The sequence below is a fragment of the Sapajus apella genome, unplaced genomic scaffold (assembly GCF_009761245.1).
Source record: "Sapajus apella isolate SASKATOON/1434 unplaced genomic scaffold, GSC_monkey_1.0 scaffold195, whole genome shotgun sequence".
NCBI classification, from domain to species: Eukaryota; Metazoa; Chordata; class Mammalia; order Primates; family Cebidae; genus Sapajus; species Sapajus apella.
In genome coordinates this window covers 1,054,693-1,068,970 of record NW_022437135.1, presented here as the reverse complement: position 1 = coordinate 1,068,970, position 14,278 = coordinate 1,054,693, and the positions used below count along the sequence as shown (strand labels likewise).

Below are 14,278 nucleotides of genomic sequence, written 5' to 3'. Positions count from 1 at the left end.
GATCAGGCTGCAAACACAGATTAATAAAGGCAAGTTCCAAGACAGAAAGGGGCCTCCTGTGTGACAGAAAGACATACAATGGGACCCAGTGGGCACAGTCCTCTCCCTTGTTGGAAGTACTCAGACAAGGAGGTTTGCGCAGGGGGAGTGTCTGCAGCAGCTCCGGTAAGAAGGGCTGCCCTGCACCAGGCACATCCCCCGGGGAGTGCTCTGGCCAGCCCCTCGACCCCCAAACCTCCTCCCCTGCCTTTTTCACACATGCACGGCAGGAAGAGATAAGCAACATGGAGCATCTCAGGCTAAGGAGCCTGCCCGCGTGTGCACTAGAAAGGGTGGGGCAGGGACGGTCAGAAATTCACACTTTCTGTAAATGAAGCACCCCTCCCCACCAGCTTGTCTATAAAAACACTTGCATTTCACTGTAAAAAGGCAACGCATCCTTCTGGGGCCCCTCTCTGCTTCGGAGAGCTTTCTTCCTCTCGCTTATTAACTTCTGCTCTAGGGCCCCCTTGGCTATAGACCAAGAACTTCGGGTGACACCTCAGACAACGAGGTCAGTTTCACTGGAAGCTGCATTTTGACAAGATTCCCAGGCGATCCATATGCACGTTCAAGTCTGAGACGCTGGCTACAGACAGCAAGTACTGAAGAAGCTCTGGGGGCTGACACAAAAGAGCTGAGGGTGACACAAAAGTTTTTTTGTTTTTCTTTTTTTTTCTTTCTTTCACAAGCAGGTGTGAGGCACAAAAGTTTTAATGCAGATCAATTACCTTCAATTTATTTAATGAGCCTATTTGCAGTGTTAGTCTCCCTAAAGGTGCACGGGTATCCTGGCTGTTTTATTTCCATTTAAGGAAATCACTGGTGAAAACCTCATGCTGCTTCCTTCCTGTCGCTATACGAGGTGAAAATCTCCTGGTCCAGGGTTAGCAAGCAGTGGCCAGCTGTTCACGTGACACCCACTGCCCACGCATCCCGCACACCCATCTCACAGCCCGCACCACAACCTCAACCACGGCTGCAGTGGACAGCTGTCACTTCCGCTGGCCCCTTCTTTTGGTACAGACTCATCGTTTCTTTTCAAAAACCTCCTCCGTTTTTAAGCCATGAGGACTGGGTGGGGCTCACCCATGACCCACTTCCTGGCTCAAAGGGTGGTCCTGTGACCCGGGACTTGGCTTAGTAGCAGCTGTTTCAGCAATGGGCCTGTGACCCCTCAGGGCCACTTGTCATCAGCCCCTAGACTTCTTACGTAGGGTTTTAAGCTGGGTGAACACAAATCAGACCACCTTTTCCATTGCAGGAAGAAAATGCATCAGGCAAAGAAAAAAGCAAGTGAAAGGACACAGAGCCAGGAGATGGAGAAAGAGACAGAATCCCGAGGCCACCAGCCTAAGCCTCAGCCCCAGCCAGGCCTCAAGCTGCCTGCCCGCCAAGCTTTCCACTCAGAGTCCTCTGCCCTGTTGCTACAAGTAGTTTGGAAAGGGTTCCTATCATCTGCAGCTACAGGAATACTGGCAAACGCTGATTCTCCTTCTAGGACTGTATCTGAAGGAAATGATCAGAGGTGCACACAAAGTCCTAGGTAAGGGACTGTTTCCAAAATTCACTTTTATGGCAACCTATTCTATTCATGTGTTTTACAAACAAAGGAAAATAGAATGTTGATAAGAAAAATTACAGCAGTCAGGAGTATTTGATGAAATCATCTAGCCCCATATATTAAAACATCGATTCTTTTTTTTTTTGAGACGGAGTTTCGCTCTTGTTACCCAGGCTGGAGTGCAATGGCACGATCTCGGCTCACCGCAACCTCCGCCTCCTGGGTTCAGGCAATTCTCCTGCCTCGGCCTCCTTAGCAACTGGGATTACAGGCACGTGCCACCATGCCCAGCTAATTTTTTGTATTTTTTTAGTAGAGACTAAATGTTTCACCATGTTGACCAGGATGGTCTGGATCTCTTGACCTCATGATCCACCCACCTCGGCCTCCCAAAGTGCTGGGATTACAGGCTTGAGCCACCGCGCCCGGCCAAAACATCGATTCAAGATCTTTTTGTTTCTCCAATTCATTAACGGTAGGTGGGAGAGTGACATTAGCAAGACATAAGAATACTCCAGGCAGGTGCCTGTAATTCTAACACTTTGGGAGGCCAAGGCAGGAGGACTGCTTGAGTCCAGGAGTTCGAGACCAACCTAGGCAATATAGCAAGACTGCATCTCTACAAAACAACTTAAAAATGAGCCGGGTGTGGTGATGTATGCCCGTAACCCTAGTTTCTCAGGAGACTGAGGTGGGAGGATCAGTTGAGCTCAAGAGAGCAGGGCTGCAGTGAAGCCATGCTGATCCACTGCAGTGCAGCCTGGGTGACAGAGTGAGACGCTATTCCAAAAAAAAAGAAACAAATTAAAAAAAAAAAAAAAAAAGGCCGGGCATGGTGGCTCACATCTGTAATCCAAGCACTTTGGTGGCCAAGGTGGGCAGATCAGCTGAGGTTGGGAGTTTAAGACCAGCCTGACCAACATGGTGAAACCCCATCTTTATATTAAAAAAAAAAAAAAAAGAAAGAAAGAAAGAAAGAAACGAATACTGTAGCTCCACTTCCCACCACAGAAATCTAACTAGCAACTATCTACAGATGGGAATACTCTCAAGAATATCCCAGAACATAGGACGAATGTTGCCCTGGCCGGACGGAGGTCAATGGCGCCATCTCAGCTCACTGCCATCTCCGCCTCCTGGGTTCAAGTGATTCTCCTGCCTCAGCCTCCCAAGTAGCTGGGATTACAGGCACATGCCACCACACCCAGCTAATTTTTTGTATTTTTAGTAGAGATGGGTTTTCACCATGTTCGCCAGGCTGGTCTTGAACTCCTGACCTTAGGTGATCCACCTGCCTTGGCCTCCCAAAGTGCTGGAATTACAGGCGTGAGCCACCGTGCCCAGATTGACTTTTGACAAAGGCACAAAGAACACACCCGGGGGAAAGAACAGTCTATTCAAAAAATGGTGCTGGGAAAAGTGGCTATTCCTATGCAGAAAATATAATTATTTCCTTATCTTACACCATGCCCCAAAATCAACCCAAAATCGATCAAAGACTTAAACATTGGGCCTGACACTGCAAAATTACTCTAAGAACGCATAGAGAAAAAGCTCCATGACGCTGATCTGGGCAATGGTTTTTGGGGGATGTCCCCAAAAACACAGGCAACAAAAGCAAAAATAGACAAATAGGATGGCTTCAAACTAAAAAGCTTCTGTACAGCAAAAGGAACAAGTAGCAAAGTCAAGAGACAACCCACATCGTGAGAAAAAAACTCTGCAAACCACACGTCAGATAAGGGGCTAATATCCAAAATATAAAAGGAACTCAAACAGCAGCAAAAGAGCAAAGACGCTCTGGAGCCCAGAGCTGACCAGTGGCAACCTGAATCTTTAGGAAAACGCAAATTAAAACCGCAGTGAGATACCACCTCACTCTCATCAGAACAGGTCTTATGACAAAGATGGAAGGTAAGTGTTGGCCAGGATGTGGAGAAAGGAAACCCTAGCACACCGCCAGCACACAGCACAGCCGCGGTGGAAAACGGCATGGAGGTTCCTCAAAAAACTACACAGAACTACTGTATGAGCCAGCAATCCCACTTCTGGGAGTATATCCAAGAGAACTGAAATCAGGGATATCTGTACCCCAGGTTCCCTGCAGCCCCATTACAGCAGCCATGATGCGGAATCTGCCTAAGTCAGTCAGGCTAAGATGAATGCATACAGAAAAGGCAGTGCACATACACAGTGGCATACTATTCAGCCTTAAAAAGAACAAAACCCGGCCGGGCACAGTGGTTCACATGTGTAATCCCAGCACTTTGGAAGGCCGAGATGGGTGGATCACCTGAGTTCGAGACCAGCCTGACCAACATGGTGAAACTCCATCTCTACTAAAAATAAATAAATAAATAAAAAAACAATATATATAAAAAAAAAAAAAAAAACCTGTCATTGGGAATGACACACATAAATCTAGAGGACGTATTGCTAAGTGAAATACAAATGCCACATAATCTCACATGGATGTGGAATCTTTTAAAAGTTGAATTTGGGCTGGGCGCCCTCAATCAAGCTGGCAATCCCAGCACTTTGGGAAGCCGAGGCAGGCGGATCACTTGAGGTCAGGAATTCAAGACCAGCCGGGACAACATGGTGAAACCCCATCGCTACTAAAAATACAAATATTAGCTGGGCATGGTGGCAGGTGCCTGTAATCCCAGCTACTCGGGAGGCTGAGGCAGGAGAATCGCTTGAACCTGGGAGACATAGGTTGTGGTGAGCCGAGATTGCACCACTGCACTCCAGCCTGGGCAACAGAGTGAGGCAAATTAAAAAAAAAAAAAAAAAGTTGAATTCATAGAAGTAGAAATTAGAAGAATGATGGTTACCAGAGTGGGAGATGGCAGAACAAGGGAATGGAAACCTCCTCGTCAAAAAGTACAAAGTTTCAGCCAAATGGGAAAAATAAGTTTTGAGGTCTATTGCACAGCAGGGGACTATAGACAATAATAATTAATATTTCAAAATAACTAAGAGAGGAAATTTCAGGTGTATCAAGTGAGGTAACAGGTACGCTCATTAGCTTGACTTGATCACTCCATATTGTATTGCTAAGTTAAATTTGGTCTAAAACTGCCTCCACAATTCAAATTAGTGCCAAACTGGAAACAGCTCTAAAGTCCAGCCACAGAAGAGCAGATGAGCAAATTATGGTACATCTGTACAACAGAATACTACTCAGCAATAAGAAGCAACACGGCAACACCAAGGAATCTCAAAAACATTCGCTACAAAGGAGTACATACTGCATGATTCCCTCTATAGAAGATTCTAGAAAAGGCAAAACCAGCTTGTAATGACAGAGGGCAGATCGGGGTTGCCTGGGGCTGGTGGGGAACCACTGGCAAAGGGGCACAGGGATTTCCAGGCTATGGGGATGTTCTGTGTCACTGCTGTGGAGGTGGTCATGAGGTCCAGCTGAAAACTCATCCAGCTGGACACTTCAAATGGGTGTATTTCCTTGAATGTAAATTTTTCTCCATAAAGTTGATTTTGTTTATTTATTTTGAGATGGAGTCTCGCTCTGTCGCCCAGGCTGGAGTGCAGTGGCACAATCTCGGCTCACTGCAACCTTTGCCTCCTGGGTTCAAGTGATTCTCCTGCCTCAGCTGGAATTACAGGTGTGCTCCCCCGTGCCCGGCTAATCTTTGTATATTTTAGCAGAGACGGGGTTTTGCCGTGTTGGCCGTGCTGGCCTCCAACTTCTGACCTCAAGTGTTCCACCCGTCTCAGCCTCCCAAAGTGCAGGGACTACAGGTGTGAGCCACCACGCCCAGCCTATAAAGTTGATTTTAAAACAAGAGATAAATCAACATCAACAACAAATAAATAAATTAATTAAAATAAAATAAAGCTGCCTCCATATATAGCACACTGTAACCTAGCTTAATAGGGGTGAAAGGAAAATAAAGATTGGGGCCCCAAAAATCACCAGGCTGAAGGGAAAAGTCAAGCTAGGAACTGCTTAGGGCAAATCTGCCTCCCATCTATCCTAAGTTTCCCCTCTGCTCACTGAGCTAAATGATGATCTGATTGCCTCCTTTGGAGAGGCTAATCTGAAAAGAACGCAATCATTTGTTTCTTATCCACCTAAGACCCGGAAGCCTCCGGTTGTCTTTTTTTTTTTTTTTAAGACAGGGTTTCACCGTATTGGTCAGGCTGGTCTTGAACTCCTGACCTCAGGTGATCCGCCCGCCTTGGCCTCCAAAGTGCTTGGATTACAGGCGTGAGCCACCACGCCCGGCCTGTCTTACTTTTGCCTGAGTTGTCCTGCCTTTCCAGACCGAATGTTCATCTTCCATATGCTGACTGATGTCCCCTGTGTCCTTAAAATGTATAAAACCACACTATGCTCTGACCGCCTTGGGGACATGTCATGAGGACAGCCTGAGACTGTGTTACAGGCACCTGTCCTCAACCTTGGCAAATAAACTTTCTAAATTAACTGAGACCTGTCTCAAATATGTGGGGCTCACATAGGTAAACAAAAAACTGCAACCTGAACTGAGAATATGCCCTGGTCATAAGCAGCCCAGCCTCGGCTACTCACAGCAGCGGAGGTCTTGGCTCTTCACAGCTCACAAGCTGCCAAAACATGTTCAGCTAAGGAAACTGCAGGGCTGCAACCAACAGGCTATTTCTGCATGAAACGTACATTTTCTGGCTCTAAATATTCCCCACCCACTTGTGGAGCAGCGATCTCTGAAGCACTTTTGGTTCTCAGTGCTACCTGGTTCACGAATCTTTTTTCTGTTCAACTAAACTCTGTCAAATTTAGTCTTAAGGCTTTTCTCTTTAACAGTATACAAAATCACACATCGCATTGTACTACAAAATGTAATTCACTGCGATTTATAAATTTACAATAGTCTGGTTTTTTTTTGAGACAGAGACAGCTCTGTCACCCAGGCTGAAGTGCAGTGGCACCACCCGGGTTCACTGTAACCTCAAACTCCGGGGCTCAAGCAATCCTCCCACCTCAGCCTCCTAGGTAGCTGGAAGCACAAGTGCATGCCACCATGCCGAGCGAATTGTTTTTTAATTATTGTAGAGATGGGGGTCTCACTGTATCACCCAGGCTGGTCTCGAACTCCTGGTCTCAGTGGCTCCTCCTGTGTGATCCTCCCACCTCAACCTCCAGAAGAACTGGGATTACAGGTGAGAGCCACCACACCTGGCCCAAAAGTAGTATATCATTTCTTCTAAAACACTAGATGATTTTTTTTCAGCTTTTATTTTAGAATCAGAGGGTACCTGTGCAGGTGAGTTACAAAGGTACACTGTGTGAAACTGAGGTGTGGGGTATGCCTGAACCCGTCAAGGGGATGTTTTGGTTGTCAGCTACCTGAAAAAAAAGGATCCTTTCCAATCAACAGCTGCAGCACTATTTTAAAAAATGAAAATGTAACAATAAGGGTTAAACAAATTTTGACAAATTTATAAAATGGAATACTACGGTGACATTAAAATATTTTAGACTGTTTAATCAAGGTAGGGAAAATGCATACTTTACTGTGTAAAAAAAAGAAATTACAGAGAAATCTTTTTTTCTTTTTTTTTGAGATGGAGTCTCACTCTTGCCAGGCTGGAGTGCACGGGTGTGATCTTGAATCACTGCAAGCTCCACCTCCCGGGTTCAAGCGATTCTCCTGCCTCAGCCTCCCGAGTAGCTGGGATTACAGGCAAATGCCACCATACTGGGCTAATTTTTTATTCTTTGTAGATATGGGGTCTCACTATGTTGCCTAGGCTGGTCTGGAACTCCTGGGCTCAAGCGATCATCCTGCCTCAGCCTCCCAAAGTGTTGGGATTACAGGCGTGAGCCACCACACACAGCCAAGAAATCATATTGTATGAACCCAACTTTATGAAATATAAATATAAACTACTCACACATACTGGTGGGGGGGGAAGAACTGAGAGGAAATATAGCAAAAATGCCACTAATGGGTAATTCTCGAAGGGATTACAAGTCATTTTTTACCTTTTTTTCTTGATATGTCTTTTAATTTCCAAATTTCCTCTAATTTAATATGTAACTTTAAAATAAGCAGTAATTCATTTAGAGAATAGATTTAACATCTATTCTCTAATTGCTTTTGTTGGCAATAGTGTTCTTATTAAAAGTTCAAAAAAGTCAATAAATCAGGGATAAAAGGAAGTGTTCAAATCTTTTCTCTTAATTATTATTATTATTTTTTTTTGAGATGGAGTTTCGCTCTTGTTGCCCAGGCTGGGGTGCAGCGGCACAATCTCGGCTCACCGCAACCTCTGCCTCCCGCATTCAAGCGATTCTCCTGCCTCAGCCTCCTGAGAAGCTGGGATTATAGGCATGCACCACCACGCCCGGCTAGTTTTGTATTTTTAGTAGAGACAGGGTTTCTCCATGTTGGTCAGGCTGGTCTCGAACTCCCGGCCTCAGGTGATCCACCCCCCTCAGTCTCCCAAAGTGCTGGGATTATAGGTGTGAGCCACCACGCCCTGCCAACTCTTTTACAAAATGTGAAGGAAGGGAGAACATCTGAAGCTGGGAAACAACGAAATATAAGTGAAATATACTCTTAAATTCATGTTGAATGGTTGAGATAGCAACCACCTCTTTTTCTTAGTAAATATTGACTTTCAATAGTTATCAGCAGTTGCTCCTCTTAGAAGGCCGGGCCTAGAATGACTCATCTGAAATGATGACAGCAGACAATTCCATCAGCAAGAAAGAGGGTTTTGAGTTCATCACTGAGGGAAAGCTGATAAGAGCAGAAAAGTTCCAGTCTGTATTTTCCAAGCTGCTGCCCTCCACTTCACCAAGACCTCCCAGATACTTCACTAGGATCTAACAGTAAAACCTCATGGAGCAGATCATTTGAGCAGGCCAGGTCCCAGGATGAAACAGAAAATGCAGCAGTGTCTCAGGACAGATCACTCTGGGGAGACAGGCAGGTGGGGCCGCCAGGAAAGGAAAGTGAAGCTTGAAGGTCTAAGGAGAATGGGGAAGGCAGGGTGAGCAGAGAGAATGCAGCTGAAGTTAGCAGGCACGCTAAGCCAGAGAAAGCAGCGTGAGTGGACCCCAAGGAAGGGAATTTCCAAACTGAACCCGTGACTCAAAAAATTGACCCACAAATACTAAACTAATTTAGCTCCCACTCTACCTGATTTTTTTTTTTTCTTGTACACGTTCTCTCATGATCTTCCCAAAATGTTATTCTTAAGCTGCAGGGAGAGGTGAGCAATGGAAGGAACTGGCCGAGGCCCACCACCAGAGTAGCCCCAGGATCAATCAGGGGCCTCAGAGAAGCCCCGGAAAAGCCAGGAATGTACTGCAGATAATCTGGGGAGAAGCCGGCCGTGGTGGCTCACGCCTGTAATCCCAGCACTTTGGGAGGCACAGATGGATGGATCACAAGGTCAGGAGTTTGAGACTAGCCTGACTAACATGGTGAAACCCTGTCTCTACTAAAAATACAAAAATGGTGGCGGGTGCCTGTAATCCCAGCTACTCAGGAGGCTGAGGCAGGAGAATCTCTTGAACCCAGGAGGCAGAGGTTACAGTGAGCTGAGATCGTGCCACTGCACTTCAGCCTGGGTGACAGAGCAAGACTCTATCTCAAAAACAAAAAAGAAAAAAAAGAAAGAAAGAAAACCTGGGGAGGGTGCAGCGTTCCACTCAACACTAGACTCTGTCAGGAAAGCCAACTCCGACATTAAATGCCCTAAAAGGAACAACGAACTTGCCAGGAACATGATCCAAGCAGTCTGAGCGTCTTCCGACCCAACCCATCATGGCACCCACAATTGGAGACCACAGTCTCAACGATGTGTTCACGTTATTTTGCATTTCTTCAGTAATCATAACATGCGGGTTAGAAGACATGGATTAGAACACTTCGGATGAAAAGCCAAGTAATTGGGAAATTTTGGGACTACTCCCTCAAAAAAAAAAAAAAAAAAAAAAAAAAAAACAGCTCGTGGAAGACCTAGGACTTGGCTTCTTCGAGACTGCGTTTATGTGAAGCACTTTCCCCTTTGTAAGCCCATTTGTGTAAAAGTGTCAAAACTGTGCAACACATTTTTTGACAGTTCAAAAGAAAACCCCCACAAACGCTTTATGTCGCTGGTTCTTTGATAAATCAAGATGGAGCCGTACACCTGTGTCACTCTCCCTCCCGTTTGGTTCCCGTGAACAAACACGTCAGATACCCTGGTTCGCTCTCCACCCGACTCTCTGCAATACCATACCAGAAAGAAACTTCAGACGAAATGTTTTTCAACATTTGCCTTGTTTTCTAGAACAATTTTAAAGTATAAATTATAACTAAATAAGGTAAACACCTTGTTTGTACTTATTTAGTTATAATTTATACTTTAAAATTATTTGTACTTGCTTTAATTTTCAAACACCTTGAACCCCGATTTTCAGGAGTCTCAATATGGAGTTTTACGTTTAAACGTCTAAATTTAGCTTTCTTCCAAGGAAAAGCGGGGAAGAAGGGAGGTTAAGACGAAAATACTCCGATTCGCAGAGTTTAACAATATCCTTCCAATTTCCCAATACCAATGCCCACTGACCCAGACATTCCACTTCTAGGAATTTTCCACCAATATATTTGTGTGAACGTATACAGAAAACGGTATTCATTGTCGTATCTATGCTAGTAGACACTCGAAACAACCTAAATCTCCGTTCACTGTTTAAACAAGGTACTTCCCATACTATGCTTCAGGTTTTTTTAATGCCATGAACACACCTACCTGTCCTGCCATGAAAAGATGTCCTTAATACACTCAGTGCACAGAACAAGTTCGAAACGATTTTGAAGACTTGTACATAGAAGCGTTTCTGATAGGAACAAACAAAAATGAGACTGAGTGGAAGATGGGGAGACACGTTTGTCTGCCTTGTTTGGATTTTTTTTACAAGTTTGTAACACTTCTGTCATTTCTTTTTCTTTTTTTTTTTTTCAATTAAACGGAAAGTCATGCCCAAAGCCCAAATAACTATATCAGCCCAGAAAAGCATTCGCTGGCCCAATATATGCCCGTATAAATACAGATCACTACCGTGATTTGCAGAGCACGATCATCCATCAGTCCCTTAACTATCTGGCTGGCACAGGAGCAGAGCGGGATGTCTGTGTTGAAAAGAAAGCTTCCCAGAGGAGCCCCAAACTTGCCTCCAGCGCCACGCAGGCGTCCAGCCTCTGCTGCCGCGCTCCTCGCCGGACTGCGCCGGGGACCGAGCTGCTGCCGCCGTTCCGCGCCGCGCCGCCTCCGCCTGGCCCGCGCCCGGCTGCGCCCCGCCCAGCTTTCGTTTTCCTCTGAATGGAAAGCGAAACTTAGCGGGGCCTCCGCGCCCGGAGCGGGGCGCCCGCGTGCTGGGAAACCCCGCCGGCCGCAGCCGCGCGCCTACCTGCTGGGGACATCAGGCTCGCAGACCGGCAGGGCTTGCAAACGCTGCCCTTTGCCCACGTGTCAGAACACACGCGCCTTTTTTTTTTTTTTTTTTTTTTTTTTTTAGACAAAGCCTCCGTGGTCCAAGCTGGAGTGCAGTGACGCAGGGGCGCGATCTCGCCTCACTGCAACCTCCGTCTCCGGGGTTCAAGTGACTCTCCTGCCTCAGCCTCCCAGGCAGCAGGGATCACAGACGTGCCCCACCACGCCAGGCTAATTTTTGTATTTTAGTAGAGACAGGGTTTCGCCGTGTTGGCCAGGCTGGTCTAGAACCCCTGACCTCAGGTGATCCGCCCGCCTCAGCCTCCCAAAATGTTAGGATTACAGGTGTGAGCCACAGCACGCACCTACATGCGTCTTTTTATTTGCGATTTTCAGGTCCCTGCAATTAACATGCGTTTTAGAATCATCTGGCATTTGGTAATATCCACTGCAGCATTTTTTTTTTTTCTTAATGCTTTCGTATTTCTTGGATCGTGTATCTTCACATCACCGGCCTGTGGCTTGGATGACATGCGGCACGTGTTATAATTATGAGCTCCTCTGTAGGCATGCAGATGCAGATATTCCTCCGCTTAAGCTGGGGTTAGGCCAAGTGCGGTGGCTCACGTCTGTAATCGCAGCACTTTCAGATCACCTGAGGTCAGGAGTTCGAGACCAGCCTGGCCAACATGGTGAAACCCCATCTCTACTAAAAGTACAAAAATTAGCCAGGCGTGGTGCTGTGTACCTGTAATCCCAGTTCCTCGGGGGACTGAGGCAGCAGAATCGCTTGAACCCAGGAGGCAGAGGTTGCAGTGAGCCGAGATCGCACCACGGCACCCCAGCCTGTACAACAACAGGAGCGAGACTCCGTCTCAAAAAAAAAAAAAAAAAAAGACGGGGTCAGGCCCCAGTCGAAACGTCATAAGTGAAGCCATAAGTAAGGGAGGGACCATCTGTATATATAAGGTTAAAAGAGCTATACCATGGGCACCAGAAAGGCTTATTACCTCTTTAGAGATGTATTTCTTGTATGCAGACTCATGGGGGTGGGGGCAGAGGGGTTATCTGCCAGGGGCCTCAAACTCCAGCGCTGGAATTTGCACAGGAAAGCAGGATACAATCCCCCCAAAGCGATCTGCCTTTCTCAAAGCTGTCCCCCCAGCAAGGGACAAAATAGGGAGGCTCTAAAAACCCAAAGCTGCCAGGACCTCACTGAGGCACTGGTAGGGTCTGTAGTAAGGTACAGAATACCATGGCACGAAGATGTATAAACGTCCTCGTAACGGGGACGTGTGTTAGAAGCATGAACACAGACATATATTTACAGGCTATCCACACGTCCATCATAAGCCCAGAATCCCCTTAGATTGCTGCTGGAACGGAGGCAGTGTCGTACACAGCACAGCATTTGTCTCCGGAACGCTGGTGGACTGCGAGCAACATGGTGTTTACACAGGTACATGGTACTGAGCTCGGAGTCTGTCCTCATTATATATGTTGACCAATCGGTTACATGACCAGCTTCAAACATCTGGTAAGCCTCGTCCACAAACAGGAACCTCAGAAACTCAAGTGAGGGCGGTGAGGAGAGGATGCTGCAAAATTTGATGAAATATGCTAAATATATCGAGTCAGTAGAAGGCTAAGGACCAAACTGTATTTGCTTGTAGCAACTATCAGCAGAAAACTATTAATAGTTGATCCAGTGATTCTGTCTGAATCTTGGTAGGTCAGTGGAGCAAAGTACTTGCTGTTGCTGCCCCAGTGCAGAATGGACAAGGGTGACCCTTGGGGTGGAGGCTGGACTATATAATGTAAGGATCCATTACACTTCCATGGGGCTCTTCCATCCTTCATGGCACCTTCCTGAACAATTCCACGCTAAGGCCATCAGGTGTGTCAAGCAAATTGGGCATCTGTGTAGCATGTTCCACAGTGGCCCAAGCAGGGTGCTGGCCCAGAGCAGGATGAGGAGGGTGGCGGCACAGGGAGGCTGCCCAGCACTGGTGCAGCCTGCCCGGGTGTCAGATCCCAAGCAGTTGGAGGATGCGGCACGTCCCTGTGGCGGAGTGGCCCCGCGTGTGGGGTCGGGCGCGGAGGCAGGAGCTGGCGAGATGACAGATTAGTTACATACAGGGAGTTGACCAGGTAACTGCATGTATTAAGGATAATTGGAGCCAGTGTTGAAACTGTCAGAGTTAGGAGTTACAGATAAGGAACGGGAGAACGCGCCCACCGGTGTTGAACTGGAATCGGACTTCGCAGGGTGGATCTTTGATTTTCAGTATGTGCACACAGACAAAGAAGGACATGTGGGGGTCAACGTGTGTATACACGCATGCATTACATCCATACATCCCCTGACTCGGTCTGGAGGGGGCCTGGGAACAGTGACACCCCAATCTGGCACCCAGATTTTGGTTTCTAATTCCCATTCTTTAATAAAAGGAACCAATGTTGCTTAGAGAAATGGCTGTTTCCGGGGTTATGGCAGAGAAAGTACAAGATGAGCGTAGGACATCTTGCTCTGTCAGAAAGTAAGGAAATGCTCAAAGAATGATGGGGATGTTTCAAAACAATACAGAAGCCAACTCCGAGACCATGCTCCCACTGGCCAAATTCGGAAGAACTTGAGCAGCAAAAGGAATGATAGTAATATTTCAACCCTTTAAATAAAACAGGAAGCCATGCTTCATACCAATAAAAGTAGATATGAATAAATTAAAATTTTGGTGAGGAATAGGATATTTACAGTTTCAAAGTACCTTCCCACAAAGTGCATATTATTAATTACCAATAATATTACATACATGTGATACCAACCAGGCTCGTTCTGCCCACATGCAATCATCAATCACTGTGACAGGTTTTGCAAAAGAGAAGAGTTATTCACAAGGCAGTCCAGTAAGGAGGCAAGAGAATAGCTCTCAAACCTGCCTCCCCGGCTGGGCACAATAGCTCACGCCTGTAATCCCAGCACTTTGGGAGGCTGAGGTAGGTGGATCATGACGTCAGGAGTTCGAGACCAGCCTGACCAATATGGTGAAACCCCATCTCTACTAAAAATACAAAAATTAGCTGGGCATAGTGGTGCAAGCCTGTAGTCCCAGCTACTCAGGAGGCTGAGGCATAAGAATCGCTTGAACCTGGGAGGTGGAGGTTGCCGTGAGCCAAGATCACACCATTGCACTCCAGCCTGGCAACAAAACGGGACTGTGTCTCAAAAAAAAAAAAAAA

General features: G+C 46.5%; 1 protein-coding gene across 2 annotated transcripts in view; it reads right to left on the bottom strand.

The window, feature by feature from the left end:
• The window catches only part of USP18 (ubiquitin specific peptidase 18), a 39,718-nt gene extending 28,702 nt beyond the window's left edge, over positions 1–11,016 (bottom strand). The window contains exon 1 of one of the 2 annotated variants that reach the window (XM_032269576.1): positions 10,780–11,016. The gene's annotated coding sequence lies outside the window, so the exon portion shown is untranslated. The remainder of the gene's footprint in view (positions 1–10,779) is intronic. The other variant, XM_032269577.1, reaches the window with a different exon arrangement.
• Between the last annotated feature and the right edge of the window lie 3,262 nt (positions 11,017–14,278).